This window comes from Littorina saxatilis, linkage group LG2 (assembly GCF_037325665.1).
Source record: "Littorina saxatilis isolate snail1 linkage group LG2, US_GU_Lsax_2.0, whole genome shotgun sequence".
NCBI classification, from domain to species: Eukaryota; Metazoa; Mollusca; class Gastropoda; order Littorinimorpha; family Littorinidae; genus Littorina; species Littorina saxatilis.
This window is the reverse complement of record NC_090246.1, coordinates 65,620,986-65,639,483: the sequence shown is the minus strand read 5'-3', so window position 1 is coordinate 65,639,483 and position 18,498 is coordinate 65,620,986. Positions and strand designations below refer to the sequence as shown.

General features: G+C 39.8%; 1 protein-coding gene across 1 annotated transcript in view; it reads left to right on the top strand.

Annotated features, from left to right (window-relative positions):
- LOC138959550 (glutamate receptor ionotropic, NMDA 2B-like) overlaps positions 1-18,498 on the top strand; it is a gene marked incomplete at its 5' end in the record, with an annotated part of 45,675 nt that overhangs the window by 11,400 nt on the left and 15,777 nt on the right.

The window sequence follows — 18,498 nt, the reverse complement described above, 5'->3', positions numbered from 1 at the left end:
GTCAATGGAACTCTAAAGTACAATTTCCAGACAATGCTACACATTATTACGAAAGAAATCTCACCGAATCGTCCTAATCGTCCCGAGGTGTATAATTTGGGGCTTTTGGGACAGCAACTCGACAACATTTGCGTGTCTATTTCGAATTAACCTACTTTGAACGTATTCCTGGGCTAAAGCTCCCATTCTGTTTGCTTGACCTTTTCGACAGAGAAAAAAACAGAAAACAACGGTATTTTCCCTCATGTTGCTTGCAGTACGGCCCGGCCAACTATTTTCAGCCTTTCCTTGTTTAACTATCTATTCAAAAAAGTGAACTGGTTTTTTTCTTTGATGTAATTGAAGTCTGTGAGTATAAAGTTAAAAAACAAAGGATTACTGTACTCACCGATACAAAGACGACACAAGACGATGACGAATTTTCGCTTCTGGAAGCTTCATCAGGAAAAGAACACAAAAGACAACAAAAAGTCGCGTAAGGCGAAAATTTAGTCAAGTAGCTGTCGAACTCACAGAATGAAACTGAACGCAATGCAACGCAGCAAGACCGTATACTCGTAGCATCGTCAGTCCACCGCTCATGGCAAAGGCAGTGAAATTGACAAGAAGAGCGGGGTATTCGTTGCGCTGAGAAGGATAGCACGCTTTTCTGTAGCTCTCTTCGTTTTAACTTTCTGAGCGTGTTTTCAATCCAAACATATCATATCTATATGTTTTTGGAATCAGGAACCGACAAGGAATAAGATGAAAGTGTTTTTAAATTTATTTCGAAAATTGAATTTTGATCATAATTTTTATATTTTTAATTTTCAGAGCTTGTTTTTAATCCAAATATAACATATTTATATGTTTTTGGAATGAGAAAATGATGGAGAATAAGATGAACGTAAATTTGGATCGTTTTATAAAAAACATAATTTTTTTTACAATTTTCAGATTTTTAATGACCAAAGTCATTAATTAATTTTTAAGCCACCAAGCTGAAATGCAATACCGAAGTCCGGGCTTCGTCGGAGATTACTTGACCAAAATTTCAACCAATTTGGTTGAAAAATGAGAGCGTGACAGTGCCGCCTCAACTTTCACGAAAAGCCGGATATGACGTCATTAAAGACATCTATTAAAAAAATGAAGAAAAAATCTGAGGATATCATACCCAGGAACTCTCATGTCAAATTTCATAAAGATCGGTCCAGTAGTTTAGTCTGAATCGCTCTACACACACACACACAGACAGACAGACAGACACACATACACCACGACCCTCGTCTCGATTCCCCCCTCTATGTTAAAACATTTAGTCAAAACTTGACTAAATGTAAAAAGCAGACACAACACGGAACGAACAGGGTTTGAAAGAAAATGGAGGGGAAACACGCAAAAAGGGGAAAGAACTCTAGGAACGGAAATGAATGAAAGGGGAGAGAAGTGGTTGGATGATGTCAAGGGCTCAGGCATACAGACTAAAAGTAATACACACTCATAAAGGGGGGAGGGGGGGGGGGGGGGAGGGAGAAAGGGGGGAAAAATTAAAAAAAAAACATATATAAAAAACAAAAAGAGAGGAAAAACACACGCACGCACGCACGCACGCACACACATACACACACACACACACACACACACACACACACACACACACACACACACACACACACACACACACACACACACACACACACACAAAACCAAACACATTAACACACACAGAAAGAAACACACACAACACACACACAAATACAAATTCACACACACACGTACCGTAAATCTGTTTGGGGAATACAAGTACATCACATTTTCGCATTCAAACCGTCAGGTGTGGATGTGCCCAGGGATAATATGAAATTCGACTCTACTTGTTTTCTGTCTGTGGAGGTGCTGTACATTTACCAGACACCTTTCACACGTGCATCTAGGGAGGTGTGGTTACTGCTGTTGAAATGTTGTTTAGAGGTCTGTGAGTATGTTTTAATGCGTCTTATTGTCATTATCGTATAATTGTTAGGAGAGAAAACTAATCTGTGATTGTCCAGGAGTACCTTAGGACGCTGTTTGGGTTTTGTTTGTTTGTTTGTTTAACGCCCAGCCGACCACGAAGGGCCATATCAGGGCGGTGCTGCTTTGACATAATAACGTGCGCCACACACAAGACAGAAGTCGCAGCACAGGCTTCATGTCTTACCCAGTCACATTATTCTGACACCGGACCAACCAGTCCTAGCACTAACCCCCATAATGCCAGGCGGAGCAGCCACTAGATTGCCAATTTTAAAGTCTTAGGTCGGCCGGGGTTCGAACCCACGACCTCCCGATCACGGGGCGGACGCCTTACCACTAGGCCAACCGTGCCGGTCGCTGTTAGGGTCTAAAACTCAACGTTAAATAGTATTGTTATATGGCTCTCAGTCAATAATATGAAATACGCAAATGAAGGAACCGGCACTCCAGCAATTGATGAAGAACACATCTTATCTTAATCTTTATACTACTCGGTTTTTCCGCTTTCCGACTATGTTGCGTTGGTAAATATTTCCTTATAACTGATATGAAAGCCCCCCCCCCTATCTTCCCTTCTCCCCTCTACCACTCCCACCTCCCCCCCCCCTCCGCTCCAGGATCACATCTCTCCGTTCAGGTCAACGCCCTTGTTTTTTTGCGTGACTTCTGTTTGATCCAGATTTTAAATTCCGACTTCTGGCCTACTGCAAAGTCAATGATACAATAAAGTACTTCAAGGCCTGAATCTCCAAAACAACTTTGTTTTTGATGATATCCTCTTGAGATGTGTAGGCAAGCACCTCCATATTCTAGTCTCCAACCCCCTCACCTCACCCCATCCAACGGGCCGCCCCTTTTGGCCCAAAACCACTCCGCCCAGGCCCACATCCTTCTTCTCCATGACTTCTGTTTGTCCTAAACGCTGATTAGTGGTCTGCTACAACGGGGCGGTATGGTTCGACAAGTCCCATCTCCAGACATCATACAAACTCAATAATGCATGCAGTATCAACATACACTCAGTTGTGCCGCTTTATAATATCATAATCATTTACCCATTCAACTCCCTACCCCCACCACCGCCCCTCCCTCCTTCTTCTACCACGCTTTTTTGCCCAGGTCAACATCATCCTTTTTTGTGACTTCTGTTTGACCTACATTTTAAAAAGACCATTGTATTGTCTGAGACAGATGATTGTGGGAATTGGTACTGCTGAATTGGTTCCACAAATTCTCCCGAGAGTCATCGTTGTCACCTACTTTGACAAAATAAGATTAGTGGTAAACACATAACCCCTCCCCCTCCCTTGCCCATGCTTCTACGCTGAGGTCAACGCCCCTCTTTCCGTAGCTTACGTTTGAACCGTACTTTAAACGACTACGTAATAATCTGCAGCGATGAAGCAATAAGGTAAGCTGGACTCATCTCCAGGCATGAGATACAGTAATGGAATCAGTATCAAAACTACTCTGTTCTGCCACTGTGCCTCATTCCTTCCTACAAACTACGCCCCCCACCCCCGCTTTCCCAGATCCCATCCCCAATTGTCTCACGCCTGTCAGCTGAGGTCATTACCCTCCTTCGTGACTTATATTTGACCGATGTTTTAGATGCCGACTAGCGGTCTGCCACACTGATACAAGAAGGTCTGACAAGCCTCATCCCCGTGACAAACCTTATCGCCAGATATAATTAAGGTACAAGTTAAATATTAAAATGTCCACACCATCTGATTGAATGGGTTGGTATTGCTGAACAGGTTGAACGATGTTCTCTCAAGAGTCATCGCCGTCGCCAAATCAGATTGGGGCTGAATACTGGTTCTAATCCCTGTTGACCCACGTCCGTCCATGTAAACGCTCCTCTATTTGTGCCTTCTACTTTACCAAGAACACGGATAAGTGTTCCGCTACAATGATATAACTAGGAACGACAAACCACATCTCCTGGCATAAGACACACGCTCAGTTATGCATTCTCTGTTGGTATGCATAGAGCTGGTTGCACACAGATTCTTCCACAAGCCGTCGTAGTCAGCAAATCTGACAAATAGTATTAGTGCTGAATACTGACTACCGTTATCTCTCACTTCCCTGCTCGGGTCAAAGCTCCTCTTTTTGTGACTTCCCTTTGACCCAAATCTTGAACGCCGAGTATTGGTCTGCTACAATTATACAACAAGTAACGACAAGCCCCATCTCTAGACATCCTATACAAACTCAATAGTTGATTCTGTGTGGCAGCTGATAGTGTGTGTAGGTTCTGGTGGATCAGTGGCACAAATTTCCCCAAGGGTCATCGACGTGGCCAAATTAAGCAAATGGATTTAGGTTATCTCCCGCTACGGTGGACTGGGTCTCCTGTGTCCATAAGGCGTACGCGTCTTTGGAAGCCAGTTTCAATCTGGAGACTGTCCTGTTCTGTCACTTGTGGACGGTATTGCGCGGGTAAAAAAAAATCCTACTTCATGGTCAATTGTACTTTGACTTATCTGTGAAAGCGAATGTTTGAAGTCAGAGATACGAAAGTCACAGTACAATGTACCATCAATGCGGTTTTTCTGTTGTGTATCTTGCTTACCCTATCCACTTTAAAGACTGATAGGTCGACGTTTTTCTGAATGTTTCTTTTTGGCTATAATCAAACGTTCCAGAAGCTGAACCTATCTTGTTTTTTTTAAATGCAATGAACAAGGCACGATAAGCCTCATCTTCAGACATCAGATACAAGCCAGTTAATGCATTCTCTGTGTGTGATAGTAAGTGCAGCTGAACAGCATTTACTGTTTGCAAAAATGCTCGCAAGAGCTGAACTTAAGACGTTCAAAAAGACCCAGTTTATGAATTGGAAGAAGAAGGAGAAAAAGAGTCATCATTGTCGTCGCCAAATTCGGTAAATAGGAACAGGGCTGAAAACTATATCTACCGTTATCTGCCATTGTTGTGAACTAGTTCTTCCATGTTCATACATAAGGACTGCATGTCTTTCTTTGGGTGTCCATTTCAATCTTGCATCTGTTTGTTCTGCTACTTTTTAACTTAAGTCTGTACAGTGTACCATATTCCAACACCCCATCCACCTCCTATCCTTCAATCACCCATCGCCACCCTGCCCAGTCAAAGCCCCCCCCCCCCCTTTTTTTTGTAGGTTCCATCTCACACAGATTTTAATCGTCGATTTAGTGGCCTGCTGTGATAAAACGACAATACAGAATGCAGAATATTGTATTGTTCGCAATAAATGAGCATACCAATCTTTGATTTTGTTTGTTTGTTTGCTTAACGCCCAGCCGACCACGAAGGGCCATACCAGGGCGGTCAATCTTTGATGCGTACCAAAATACAGCCATAATGTAACGAAATAATGAAACAAATTAGTTTACCAGATAAGACAGCTTCCTCTTCAGACAACAGACACAAGCGTTTGCAGCAATGTACTCATCGTGACTGCTGATTGGTACTGGTACCGTTGAACTGGCTGCACACAAACTCCCAAGAGTCTTCGTGGTCGCCAAATGTAATTAGGGCTGAATACAATCGCTGCCGTTATCTCTCACTGCTGTGGACTGGGTCTCCCGTGTCCTGTATATATATAGTACCCGTCTCTGAACGTCCGTTTCAGTCTTGAACCTACTCTGTTTTGTCGCTTTTGTGCTGTGTTATGATAATACACATTCCGATAATCAACATTATCGTGTTAAAAAATCCGAAACAGATAAACTGCTTACGTTGCAAAATCAAGAATAAAAAGAAAAAAGAAAAGAAAAAAGGTTATATTATGGAACGTTTGATTATAGACAAAACGAAACATTCACGAGTACGTCACCTAATGGGCTTTATCGTGGGCATACATACACATAGATATGAGACAAAAAAAAAAAGAAAGAAAAAGACTTATCTTAGTAGGTGTTGCATCAAAATGTGGTATGACAGATTTCACCCAGATTTCAATCGTTGATTTGGTGGCCTGCTGTGATAAAACTATAATACAGAATACAGAATTCGTTACTGCAAAGCACTCACGAGGAATACGCCTTAATAATGGTTCGTGTGCACCCGGACAAAGCCATGCTAAGGCAAGAAGTAAACCACATTGATTACAATCCTTGGTGGGGCAACCCAACCGTCAAACACAGTCGTATATATAGCAGTGTATTCTCCGTGACCGTAGATTGCTGATGCCGGCACTGTTGAACTAGTTTTGAAGGTTGTCCCAGGAGATGCTTTCGTCGCCAAATTAGTCAGATGTGATCAGACCGGAATGATATAGCTTCCGGGGTTTGTAGCTACTGTGGACTAGACTAAGTTCTCCTGTGTCCTTCACGCGTTCCTGTCTTTCGATGACCGGTTTATTATCAAAAACTATTCTGTTCTGCCGCCTTTAGACTATATCATGTTTGTTAAGGTTTTCAGATGTTCAACGTGTCCTTGCCCTAGCTCCCCGCCACCATGTCCTGGTCAACGCCCTCGTGGGTTCTTTCTCACCCAGATTTAGTGACCATATGTAATAAAACTACAATACAGAGTGCATCATAATGTACTGCTAATTGACCAAATGCTCACGGGGAATTTGCCAAGGTTAATTGAATGCCAAGACACCGCCATGCTTACCCAAAAAGTAAGGAAAGATCTTTGAAATATCAGGTAAGGCAGCTTCTTCTGCAGACATCAGATACAAGCGTGGGCAGCTGTTGTACTCTCTGTGACATCTGATTGTGGACTGACTCTGTTGAACTGGTTTCACAAACTCTCCCACGAGTCCTTGTCGTCGCCAAATTTGGCAAATGTGATTAGGGCTGAATACTTCAGCGACTGTTGTCTCTCGCTACGCTGGGTTCATTCTCCTGTGGCTACAAGGCGTTGTATTTGTCTTTGGACGTCCATTTCAATCTCGAGACTATGACTGTTCTGCATCTTTTTGACTGTGTAACGTTTGTAGGTACAATAGTCCAACCCCCGCCATCTCCCATCTCGACCTAGTCAACATGCACCCTTCTCGTGGATTCTGTAACTCAGATTTTAAACGTGGATTCAGTGACTTACTTCAATGAAACGACAATATGGAACAAACTCGAATTCTGCAGAAGTGTGTCTTAGTGTTCGATGCGCGCCTCGAAAGTCATGACTATAAACACACACACACACACACACACACGCACACACGCACGCACGCACGCACGCACGCACGCACGCACGCACTCTCACACACACACACACAAGTACGCACGCACACACGCACGCACACACGTACAAGCACACACACGCACACACGCACGCATGCACGCACGCACGCACACACATAAACACACACACATACACACACACACAGACACGCACACACACACACACACATACACACATACACACACACAGACGCACACACACACACACACACACACACACACACACACACACACACACACACACACACACACACACACACACACACTTTAACCGTGTTAATAAAATAGAATAAAACACCAGTGAAGGCAGCTTCAGCTCAAGACATAAGATTCAAGCACATGCAGTCATGTGCAGTTCTGTACAGTACTCAAGAGTTCTCTGTGACAACTGTGTTGGTGAACTGAGAGTCAATCTCGGCGCCAAATTAGACAAATGTGATTAGGGCTGAATACCACAGTTACTGTTCCCTCTCAGTGATGTTGACTGGGTCTGCTGTGTCCTAAACGCATGCACTTATCTAGTCAATGTCTTATTCTTGTTCTTGTTCATTCCTGGACTTTTTATTCTCAGGGTTAAGTCTGATAATAATTGGGCGAAGTCGACTTTACGATGTTCCCTACCCGAAACGATGGCGCTGCATTTTCGATATAAAGACTTCAAAAGAATTTGCGAAGTCAGCTTTCGACTCAAGTTAAATCTGATATTAATTAATTGGGCAATCCCCCGAAATCGGCGTATGCTGCCGGAATGGCGGGGTAAAAACGGTCATACACGTAAAAATCCACTCGTGCTAAAAACATGTGTGAACGTGAGAGTCTAAGCCCATGAACGAAGAAGAAGAAGAAGAAGAATTGGGCAAAGTTCATTTCGAGAAGTCTACTTTACTTCGGGATCTTTGGCGTTCGCATTTGGTCTCTTGCCTGCATTTGCACGCACGCGTGGGTAGGATTCCGTCCGCTAAGCCTGATCGAGTCTGTAATGAACGTTGGCTCTGCGAAAAAAGATATCCCCGTGGTACAAGGGCCATTGTCCTCAAAGCCAAGCAGAATTCATCCATAAATTAATAATAATAATAATAAGAACATTTATATAGCGCTAAATCAAAAACTTTCGTTAAAAAGGCTTGCTCTAAGCGATTGACATCTAAACTAAAACGTCATTCACACTCTTTACAATGATGTACAAGAACTTCATGTCACACTCTTTCATTCAGTATAGCACCATTCACACAGTTGTTATTCTGTACAAGACAATAAGTTAGTCTAACATTTAGAATGTTCATAAGATGAAAACAAGAGAAAACCAGACTGATTAAAACAACTGCTTAGTGCTAACAAAGCATGAATCTTAATGATAACGTAATACATGTTTAACTGTTAAGACCATAAAAAAAAAACCTATATGCTAAAATAACTTCGAACTTTTAAGAACTTCTTATAAGATACACAGCACAGCTAGATAAACACCAAAATGATAAAACAAAAGACAACTCGTTAAAACTATTAAATGCATCAATGTCTAAAACACGAAAGACTCAAATATAAGATACACAATTCTCTAAAATTGTTTATTAAAACTGAAACCGACCTGCTCCGAAATGCTGTTGGGTGTAGGCTGCGTAGCTGTGTAATCATCACACTGTCAGATACACGTTTCGAACGTCACATGTTGACCGGACTGGAGACTGTGTGAGTGTCGCCCTTCCGCTTGGAGAATGAGAAATGTGGTTTTGCTTCAGAGTGTGCTAAGTAAGGTGTAGTGTTTTGTTGTAAATCCTTGCAACAAGATCTTAACAAATATAATAACGGTTGTTTCTGTGTTTTGCGGGGTATCATCATTTTGTTTTGATGTTGCTCATTGGTAAAAAAAAAAAGGCCTTGGTCAGTCAGACATTTTTGATGCCGCAAGCGCAGACACAGAGTGACACGCCCCCTCTTCCACACACACACACACACACACACACACACACACACACACACACACACACACACACACACACACACACACACACACACACACACACACACACACACACACATATATACACACACACACACAGGCACACACACACACAAACACACACCCACACACACACTGACACACACACACCCACCGGGTACCCACACACACACACACCCAGCACACACACACACACATACACACACATACACACACACACACACACACACACACACACACACTCACACCCGAAACCTCTCACGTCAGTCTCACATAATCCAGAACACAAGCAGGCAATCGAACGGACTAAGAAACAATCAGACACACACACAGACAGACTCGCAACCACTGCACCCCTTTCCCTCCCCTCCCCATCCCCCACCCAAACCAACAAACCCACCAACACACACAAAACCTACGACGTCAGTTTTCATATCGCGCACAATTTCGGACACAGTCCAGAACACACGCGAGCTCCTCTGCACGATGAAGATCCTGCTGGCTAATGTGGCTTCCCACGGGAAGAGTCTCATTCTGCCCCCTTTTTTGTCCCACGGGAAACGGCCTGGATCCCACCCAGCGACTCCGTGATTGATCGATGAGACTGCCTTAATGCTGTAGTGTAGAGAGAGAAAGAGAAAGGAATACTTTGCAACACAAAAAAAAAACAAGTGCAAAAAAACACAAAAAAAGGGAAATAAAAGGTTCGTTTTTGTACGATTTTTGTTGTTTGTTTTGCTTTGAAGAATGATCACTTTTGAGTGTGTACATTCTAATTATTTTTTCGAAGATTCGCTTGCTTGTTTATTAATCGGTTTTAGAAAACAGCAGCAAGCAAGCACACTCATAATCCGCGGGGGAAAAACAACTTCTTTAAGAAATTGACTTTGACAACCGTGTTTTTAAAATATTATCTGAAATCTTCTATCGAATTTCTTTAGGAGTATGCTTTGCTTTTGAATTGAAGCATGTGAGGATCGAAATCGTCATGCTTAAGACGTGTACACTACACCTGTTAACGTGCATCATCACGCATTGTTAAGAAAATGAGGTCGTCACAGTGCCGCATGATTTTTCTTTGCTGCCTAACTGACTACCGCTGGGGGAACAAATACCTGCATCAGAATAATAGTGAATATCAGAGATGTTGTTTTGCGCTGGCAAAACTTTTCAAGTCAAGTCAAGTCAAGTATTTTATTGTTTTGGGCCCAGAGGGCTTTGAAACAAAGATATAACTTTAACAAAAAAAGGTAACAAATCAGACAGTTAATATATGTATACAAATTGAGCGGACAAATACAACAATACTATACAACCAAAATAAATTGGCAATATACACTTCCATACATACAAACAAAAAGAAAAGAAAAATAGGTTTAACAAAATCAGGTAAGAAATCAGACAGATAATATGTATACATTAAGCGGACAACGATAATATACAGCCGAAATAAATTGGCAATACCATTATGCCATGCATCTTTTGTAAAAACACAAAACAAAACAAAAGCATGTATTACATACATATACATACCAATAAAGAAACTAGATGTAACGCTAACATACTAAAATCATAACATGGGCTACAAATCTTGCTAGCTTCATTAGTTTTATCTTAGATTTACAATTCATTAACTGTTCATATTTTAAACAATTTGGGTGAGATCGGTAATAAGGACTAATTAATTTTCTTCTTTCAGACACTATACTTTCGTCGGTACAAATTAACAAATAGTGAAACTCATCACCTAATTCATTTTTATCGCACATATCACACAATCTTTCATTTCTAGGAGCATTAAAAAAATCTGTGCTGATGTATTGGCAACTTATGATTGCTTGTTCTAAATTTTGCTAAGTTAACTTGGAATTTCCTAGGCAACCAAAGCAAATACCTTTCCAGACAAAAATCCTTTTTATATATTCTGTAATTAAAACACAAGCTGTTGGCATTCACGTCAGTGTTCCATTCCTGCAGGAATTGATCTCTTAGCCTTTGTTTTACAACGTTTTTAAAACCTGAGACGGCAAGACTCTGAGTTGTCCATAAATATGATAGACCCAACTTATTTAACATAGTATTGACATGCGACAACCAGGGCAATTTAACGTTTTGTACATGGTACAACTTCAAATGTAGTTTTAACATTGAACAAGACATCTTATTCGCACCATCGTTCATTTCTTTCATCAGTTTATACCAATAAACCAGTAACTGACATTGTACCTCAATTCTTTTTTTTTCTTTTTTTTTCTCTTTTTTCTTTTTTCTTTTCGTTGCGCAGAATCAAAAGCCTTACGCAGATCAATGAAAGCACAATACAACTTTTTCTTTTGTTGTAAAAATATATCAATAAGACAATGTAGTGCAAAGATGTGGTCTACAGTAGAGTGGCCTTTTCGGAATCCAGCTTGTTCGTTGCCGATCACAAAATTGTCATCCAGAAATGCATGCACTCTTTTATTTATCACACTTGTAAAAAGTTTTCCAAAACAACTTAGTACACTGATTCCTCTATAATTATCAGGGTCGGCTGTTGAGCCTTTACCTTTAAAGATTGGGCTTATATGCCCCACTATCCAAGCTTTAGGCATTTTCCCAGTATGCAATTCAAATCACCAAAAACCTCGCCGTCATTTCAGCAGATTTGCCGACCATATTTCACGGAGGGAACAAAACCAACGCAAAGGGCTGCCTTAAACTTTGGAAACATATCGAAACTTTAAGGGTACTCAGTGTTCGGCGAACTTTCCGAAGAAATAAATCCTCTAGCATCATGCCTGCTGTTTCAGTCAGTCGGCCAGTCAGTCAGCCAGTCAGTCATACACTCACTCACCAACTCACTCACTAACTCATTGACTCACTGACTGACTGAATCACTCACTGACTCATGCTCATTCATCAATACAAAATTAATGAGTTTGAATAAAAATGTAGTGCCTCCGAACAACCATCTAAATGTTATATTATAGAGAGAATAATCGAACAGTTATGTAATCTACTCACAAGGGATGGTGATGCGCTAAGAAAGCAGAATCCCCATGTACACATACAACGAGAAAACTTGAACTGATTGCACATAAAAGGATATTATCTGGCCAAAACTGATCTCGTGGGGGAATTTGCAATTCTGAGATGTATTACCTTGGTAGACTTCGCTTAGAATTTGTAAGCTAAGTGTATTTATCTATTTATCTCTTTACACGTAAACAATATTATTTTGCATATCTGTGTTCAGTTTCTGGAAACGCCGGTATAGTCAGAACGTTTGTAATTCTTATTTTCTTGTAGGTAACAACATGTTAATAGAGTAAACATATCTTGCCACATAAATAACTTTGAAAGTATGGACATAAAAGATGGCTTTACAGTTTTAGCATTTAAACAAAACGCACGCGCGCAGACAAATCGTTATCGTTATTTTTAAGGAAAAGCTTTACAAATGTACCTCTACCCTTTTCTCAAGCAATCAAAACCTCCAAAATCGGACACAACTTTATTTTAGAGGTATACTTAAAATCATCACCGCCTTTTTTCTTTTTTTAGCATTTGAACAGAGCTCAAAAGTTCTGGCTAAACTTTTCTTTTTGTTTTGTTTTGTTACAATAAACCTACCCTACCCCTCCTTCCTCCTCCACACACACACACACACACATTCATACACACACACGCACACACGCACGCACGTACACACACGCACGCAAGCATACACACACACACACACACACACACACACACACACACACACATACACACACACACATACTTTCAGCATTATTGTTACCTTGAACTTACACGGGGATCTTAGAAAGCTGTAAAATTCCACAAGAACAGTTCTATGCAAAACCACGACTCTGACCCGACCTTGGGGAATCGTTTTTATTGTTCTCAAGGCGTTCGGGGGATTCTTAACGACACATGCTCGTCTCGTTCGTCTAGACTGCGACGTGTTTTAAGTGGGTTGTCGTAATGGGAGACACGTGACAAACGTAGAACATACTAAAAGGAGCAAGTATAATAAATTGTCTTGAACACATCCCCAGCCAAAGAAAGTGGGATTCTGTGATGGTGCATTTAAACGACTATGTATGAGACATGCCGTTCGAAAGGACGTGATAAACAGAGCGTTACTTTGTCTCGTTTTCAAAGGGTACTACTGGTCACTAAAGATCCATTCGCCTCCATTGTGTTCCTCATCCAAGATACAATTTGGACATGCAAAATGGTATCCTTCACTTCTTCATTTCCTCGACCCTTTTCTCATGTCTTCCATCCACATTCTTTCACCTCCCGCTTCATCCCTAAAGCATGCCTGCCGCAAGCTGAGTACCGACAAAGATCTGTCAGTAACAAGAGATCTCTAACTAGTATACTAAATATACAAGAGTGTTGCACCGAAGCCATAACTAGTTTAGCGATCACTCATCCCAAGTTTTCTGTTTTTATCTTTTCATGTCCGCCCCGAACACCTCCCTACTATTGAACGAGAAGTTGCTATGTTGGAATTACAATCGGATGATGCAGAGTTGATGTTAAAAATGTTTATTTTATTATATGCAGATGATACAACCATTTTAGCAGAATCCCCAGAAGCATTACAAAACTCGCTTAATGTGTTGTCCGAATATTGTGATCAGTGGAATTTGAGGGTTAACGCAAAAAAAACACGAAAATGGTAGTCTTTTGAAGAGGTAAAATACGAAAATTGCCATTATTTCAATATAAAGAAGAATAAGTTGAGGTCGTGTTTGATTTTCAATATTTGGGTTTATTTTTTAATTATAATAATAAGTTTAATAAAACACAAAAGCTGTTATATGATAAGGCCTCTAGAGCAATTTTTTTGTAGTTTGTTAAAGAAATGTAGAAAATGTTCGCTGTCCATAGATATTCAAATTGAATTGTTTGATAGAATAGTTGTACCGATTATGTTATATGGTTGTGAAGTATGGGACCCAAATTTGGTAAATTTAGCAACAACATTGCAACTTTGTTTTTATAAGATTATATTGAAATTGAGAAATTTGACCCCAACGTGTATAGTATTAGGCGAATTAGGCAAATTTCCATTAGATGTCCAAGTTAAAAATAGAATATTTAGTTTTTGGTTTAAATTGGTGGATTGTAATAATAGTAATAAGTTTTCAAATGTATTGTACCGTTTTTTGCATCGCCTCTATGTAAATAACATATATGAAGCACCCTATTTAAAACATGTTGAAACAACTTTAAATGCTCTTGGTCTTAGTTGTTTTTGGCATGACCAGTTTAATTTACGATGTTCCGAAAAATAGTTTAAATTGAAAACGTTGCAATGCCTAAAAGGTCAATATATACACTCGTGGTTATCGGAATTAAATGTTAAAGAAACTTCTTTGAATTATAGATTGTTTAAAGATTCATCTATATTTGAAAATTATTTGAACATTTTACCCAATAACCTAGCACTCTCTTTTTTTACGCTTTAGAACATTAAATCATAAATTGCCAATTCAGAAAGGCCGAATATCAAATATACCACATAACAAAAGAATATGTGTGAAATGATCAGCCTGGAGAACTCGGAGATGATTTTCATTATAAGCTATATTTCAGTGTATTATTTTTGAACACGTGAGTAAAAAGTTGTTACCATGCATTGTATTTTTGTAAAAATTCGAATGCAGTCAAATTTAAACATTTATTTGAATTAAAAAAAAAACACGAAAGTTATTGAATTTGATATATTTTATTAAGATCATTTTGAAAGAGTTCTGATTATTTGTTCACGTTTTTATTTATTAAAACAAAAACGAAAACAGAAACAAATACAGTCCTGTTAAAAAATGTATGATTAAAATTATTTAGTTATGAATTAATTTTGAAGTGTTGTGTCCCACTATTACATATCTTTTTTGTTGTGTTAACAAGCGCTTAGAACTGTACCCACGGAATACGCGCTATATAAGCTTCATATTGATTGATTGATTGAATTGGGACTGGGTGGCCGAGTGGTAACGCACTTGCGCTCGGAAGCGAGAGGTTGCGAGTTCGACCCTGGGTCAGGGCGTTAGCAATTTTCTCCCCCCTTTCCTAACCTTGGTGGTGGGTTCAAGTGCTAGTCTTTCGGATGAGACGAAAAACCGAGGTCCCTTCGTGTACACTACATTGGGGTGTGCACGTTAAAAATCCCACGATTAACAAAAGGGTCTTTCCTGGCAAAATTGTATTGGCATAGATAAAAATGTCCACCAAAATACCCGAGTGACTTGGAATAATAGGCCGTGAAAAGTAGAATATGCGCCGAAATTGCTGCGATCTGCTGGCCGATGTGAATGGGTGATGTATTGTGTAAAAAAATTCCATCTCACACGGCATAAATAAATCCCTGCGCCTTGAATAATGTGCGCGATATAAATTGCATAAAATAAAAATAAAAAAAATAAAAAAATAAATCCCTGTGCTTAGAACTGTACCCACGGAATACGCGCGATATAAGCCTCATATTGATTGATTGATTGAATTGTAAAAAGAAATTACAAATTCATGTAACCCTAGTTTAAATTTTTTTTGTGTGACTTGACTTGACTTGAAAAATGTCAGTACTAGATGCTTTGATATCGCTTCACGCGACTTGTTTCTGTTTGGGCTTTTCTTTTTGTTTACTGACCGAGCCAGTGTGAAACATCATTTGTAAGTGTAATATTCACACTGTGTTTCACAAGCACATCCACAGATGAGCACGTGAATTAATTCCCAACGGAGTGTTCCAGTTGTATCGAAGTGAGGAAGACGATTCGCATTACGGAGTTTTGATCGTTGCGGGAAAAAAGGCTTTTTATCGCTGAATAAATATAGAAAGCCTACCGCGTAGGTGTTTGCTGATTTGTTTACTCTTTAAACTTGCCACAGAACCCACGCAATTGATTTATATAGGTTAATATATCATGGAAATAGAAAAAATAAAATGTTTGTGCTGCATGAAATAATACATTTTCTTTATCAAGCACTCCGGGTGTGACGTTCAATGTAACCAAATAAACATCCTGGAAATGATTCTACGTCAAAAAAAGAAGAAAACAAGTCGCGTAAGGCGAAAATACAATATTTAGTCAAGTAGCTGCCATTTTTCAGCAAGACCGTATACTCGTAGCATCGTCAGTCCACCGCTCATGGCAAAGGCAGTGAAATTGACAAGAAGAGCGGGGTAGTAGTTGCGCTAAGAAGGATAGCACGCTTTTCTGTACCTCTCTTTGTTTTAACTTTCTGAGCGTGTTTTTAATCCAAACATATCATATCTATATGTTTTTGGAATCAGGAACCGACAAGGAATAAGAAGAAAGTGTTTTTAAATTGATTTGGACAATTTAATTTTGATAATAATTTTTATATATTTAATTTTCAGAGCTTGTTTTTAATCCGAATATAACATATTTATATGTTTTTGGAATCAGAAAATGATGAAGAATAAGATAAACGTAAATTTGGATCGTTTAATAAATTTTTATTTTTTTTTTACAATTTTCAGATTTTTAATGACCAAAGTCATTAATTAATTTTTAAGCCACCAAGCTGAAATGCAATACCGAACCCCGGGCTTCGTCGAAGATTACTTGACCAAAATTTCAACCAATTTGGTTGAAAAATGAGGGCGTGACAGTGCCGCCTCAACTTTCACGAAAAGCCGGATATGACGTCATCAAAGACATTTATCAAAAAAATGAAAAAAACGTATGGGGATTTCATACCCAGGAACTCTCATGTCAAATTTCATAAAGATCGGTCCAGTAGTTTAGTCTGAATCGCTCTACACACACACACACACACACACACACACACACACACACACGCACATACACCACGACCCTCGTTTCGATTCCCCCTCGATGTTAAAATATTTAGTCAAAACTTGACTAAATATAAAAAGAAGAAAAAAACAAAACTAAAACACCACCCACAATAAAACACAACTCCAACAACAGCGATTTTCACGTGCCATATTCGAGTTACTGTGAAAGAAAGCAGAGCCTAATGCATTGAAGCAACAGAAATGTATTTTGAAATGTGCAGTTTTGCCGCTGTCATTGTTTGTTTGTTTGTTTGCTTAACGCCCAGCCGACCACGAAGGGCCATATCAGGGCGGTGCTGCTTTGACATATAACGTGCGCCACACACAAGACAGAAGTCGCAGCACAGGCTTCATGTCTCACCCAGTCACATTATTCTGACACCGAACCAACCAGTCCTAGCACTAACCCCATAATGCCAGACGCCAAGCGGAGCAGCCACTAGATTGCCAATTTTAAAGTCTTAGGTATGACCCGGCCTGGGTTCGAACCCACGACCTCCCTATCACGGGGCGGACGCCTTACCACTAGGCCAACTGTGCCGGTGCCGCTGTCATGCAGCCTGACATTTTTGTTATTTGCTTTCTCCCCGGGCATTTCTCTTGTTCTGCCTCACATTTACTCTCATCGCCTAAAGACAACAGCTTAAAATGATCCTGACGCTACCCAGAAAAAGAGAGAAGAAAAATGCATGATCTCATGTGCACAAGCTGGAAGAGCCAAAACAATATCTTGAATAGTAACTAACAAAATAACTAACTAGATACATAAATAAATAGATAGATAAATAGATAAATAAAAAAAATATATAAAAAAACACAAAACCAACAACAACATAAATATATAAATAAATACATAAATAGATATTAAATAAATAAATGAATAAATAAATAAATAAATAAATTAATAAATAAATTAAACAGTAACTAAAAGAAACTCTCATTGCCGGAGATAAAACTTATATACCTCCCCATCAAATCTCCCTCCTCGACCTCCCCCCTCCTCCTCTGCGGGTCCGTGGATGGAATCTTTTGTTTTTGTTTTTGTTTTTGTTTACTGTTTAAAATCATGCAGATTAGAAACTTAATAACCTGATCAAATCTTCAAGTCTGATGTACAACCAGAAACAGGAAGCAATGCAACAAAGTGCGCCGTGCATGCCGAAAGACGATTGTCTGAATTACAAAGACAGACATACAATTTGTACCACACATGAATGTGTGCAGGTCTGATGTACAACCAGAAACAGGAAGCAATGCAACAAAGTGCGCCGCGCATGCCGAAAGACGATTGTCTGAATTACAAAGACAGACATACAATTTGTACCACACATGAATGTGTGCAGGTCTGATGTACAACCAGAAACAGGAAGCAATGCAACAAAGTGCGCCGTGCATGCCGAAAGACGATTGTCTGAATTACAAAGACAGACATACAATTTGTACCACACATGAATGTGTGCAGGTCTGATGTACAACCAGAAACAGGAAGCAATGCAACAAAGTGCGCCGCGCATGCCGAAAGACGATTG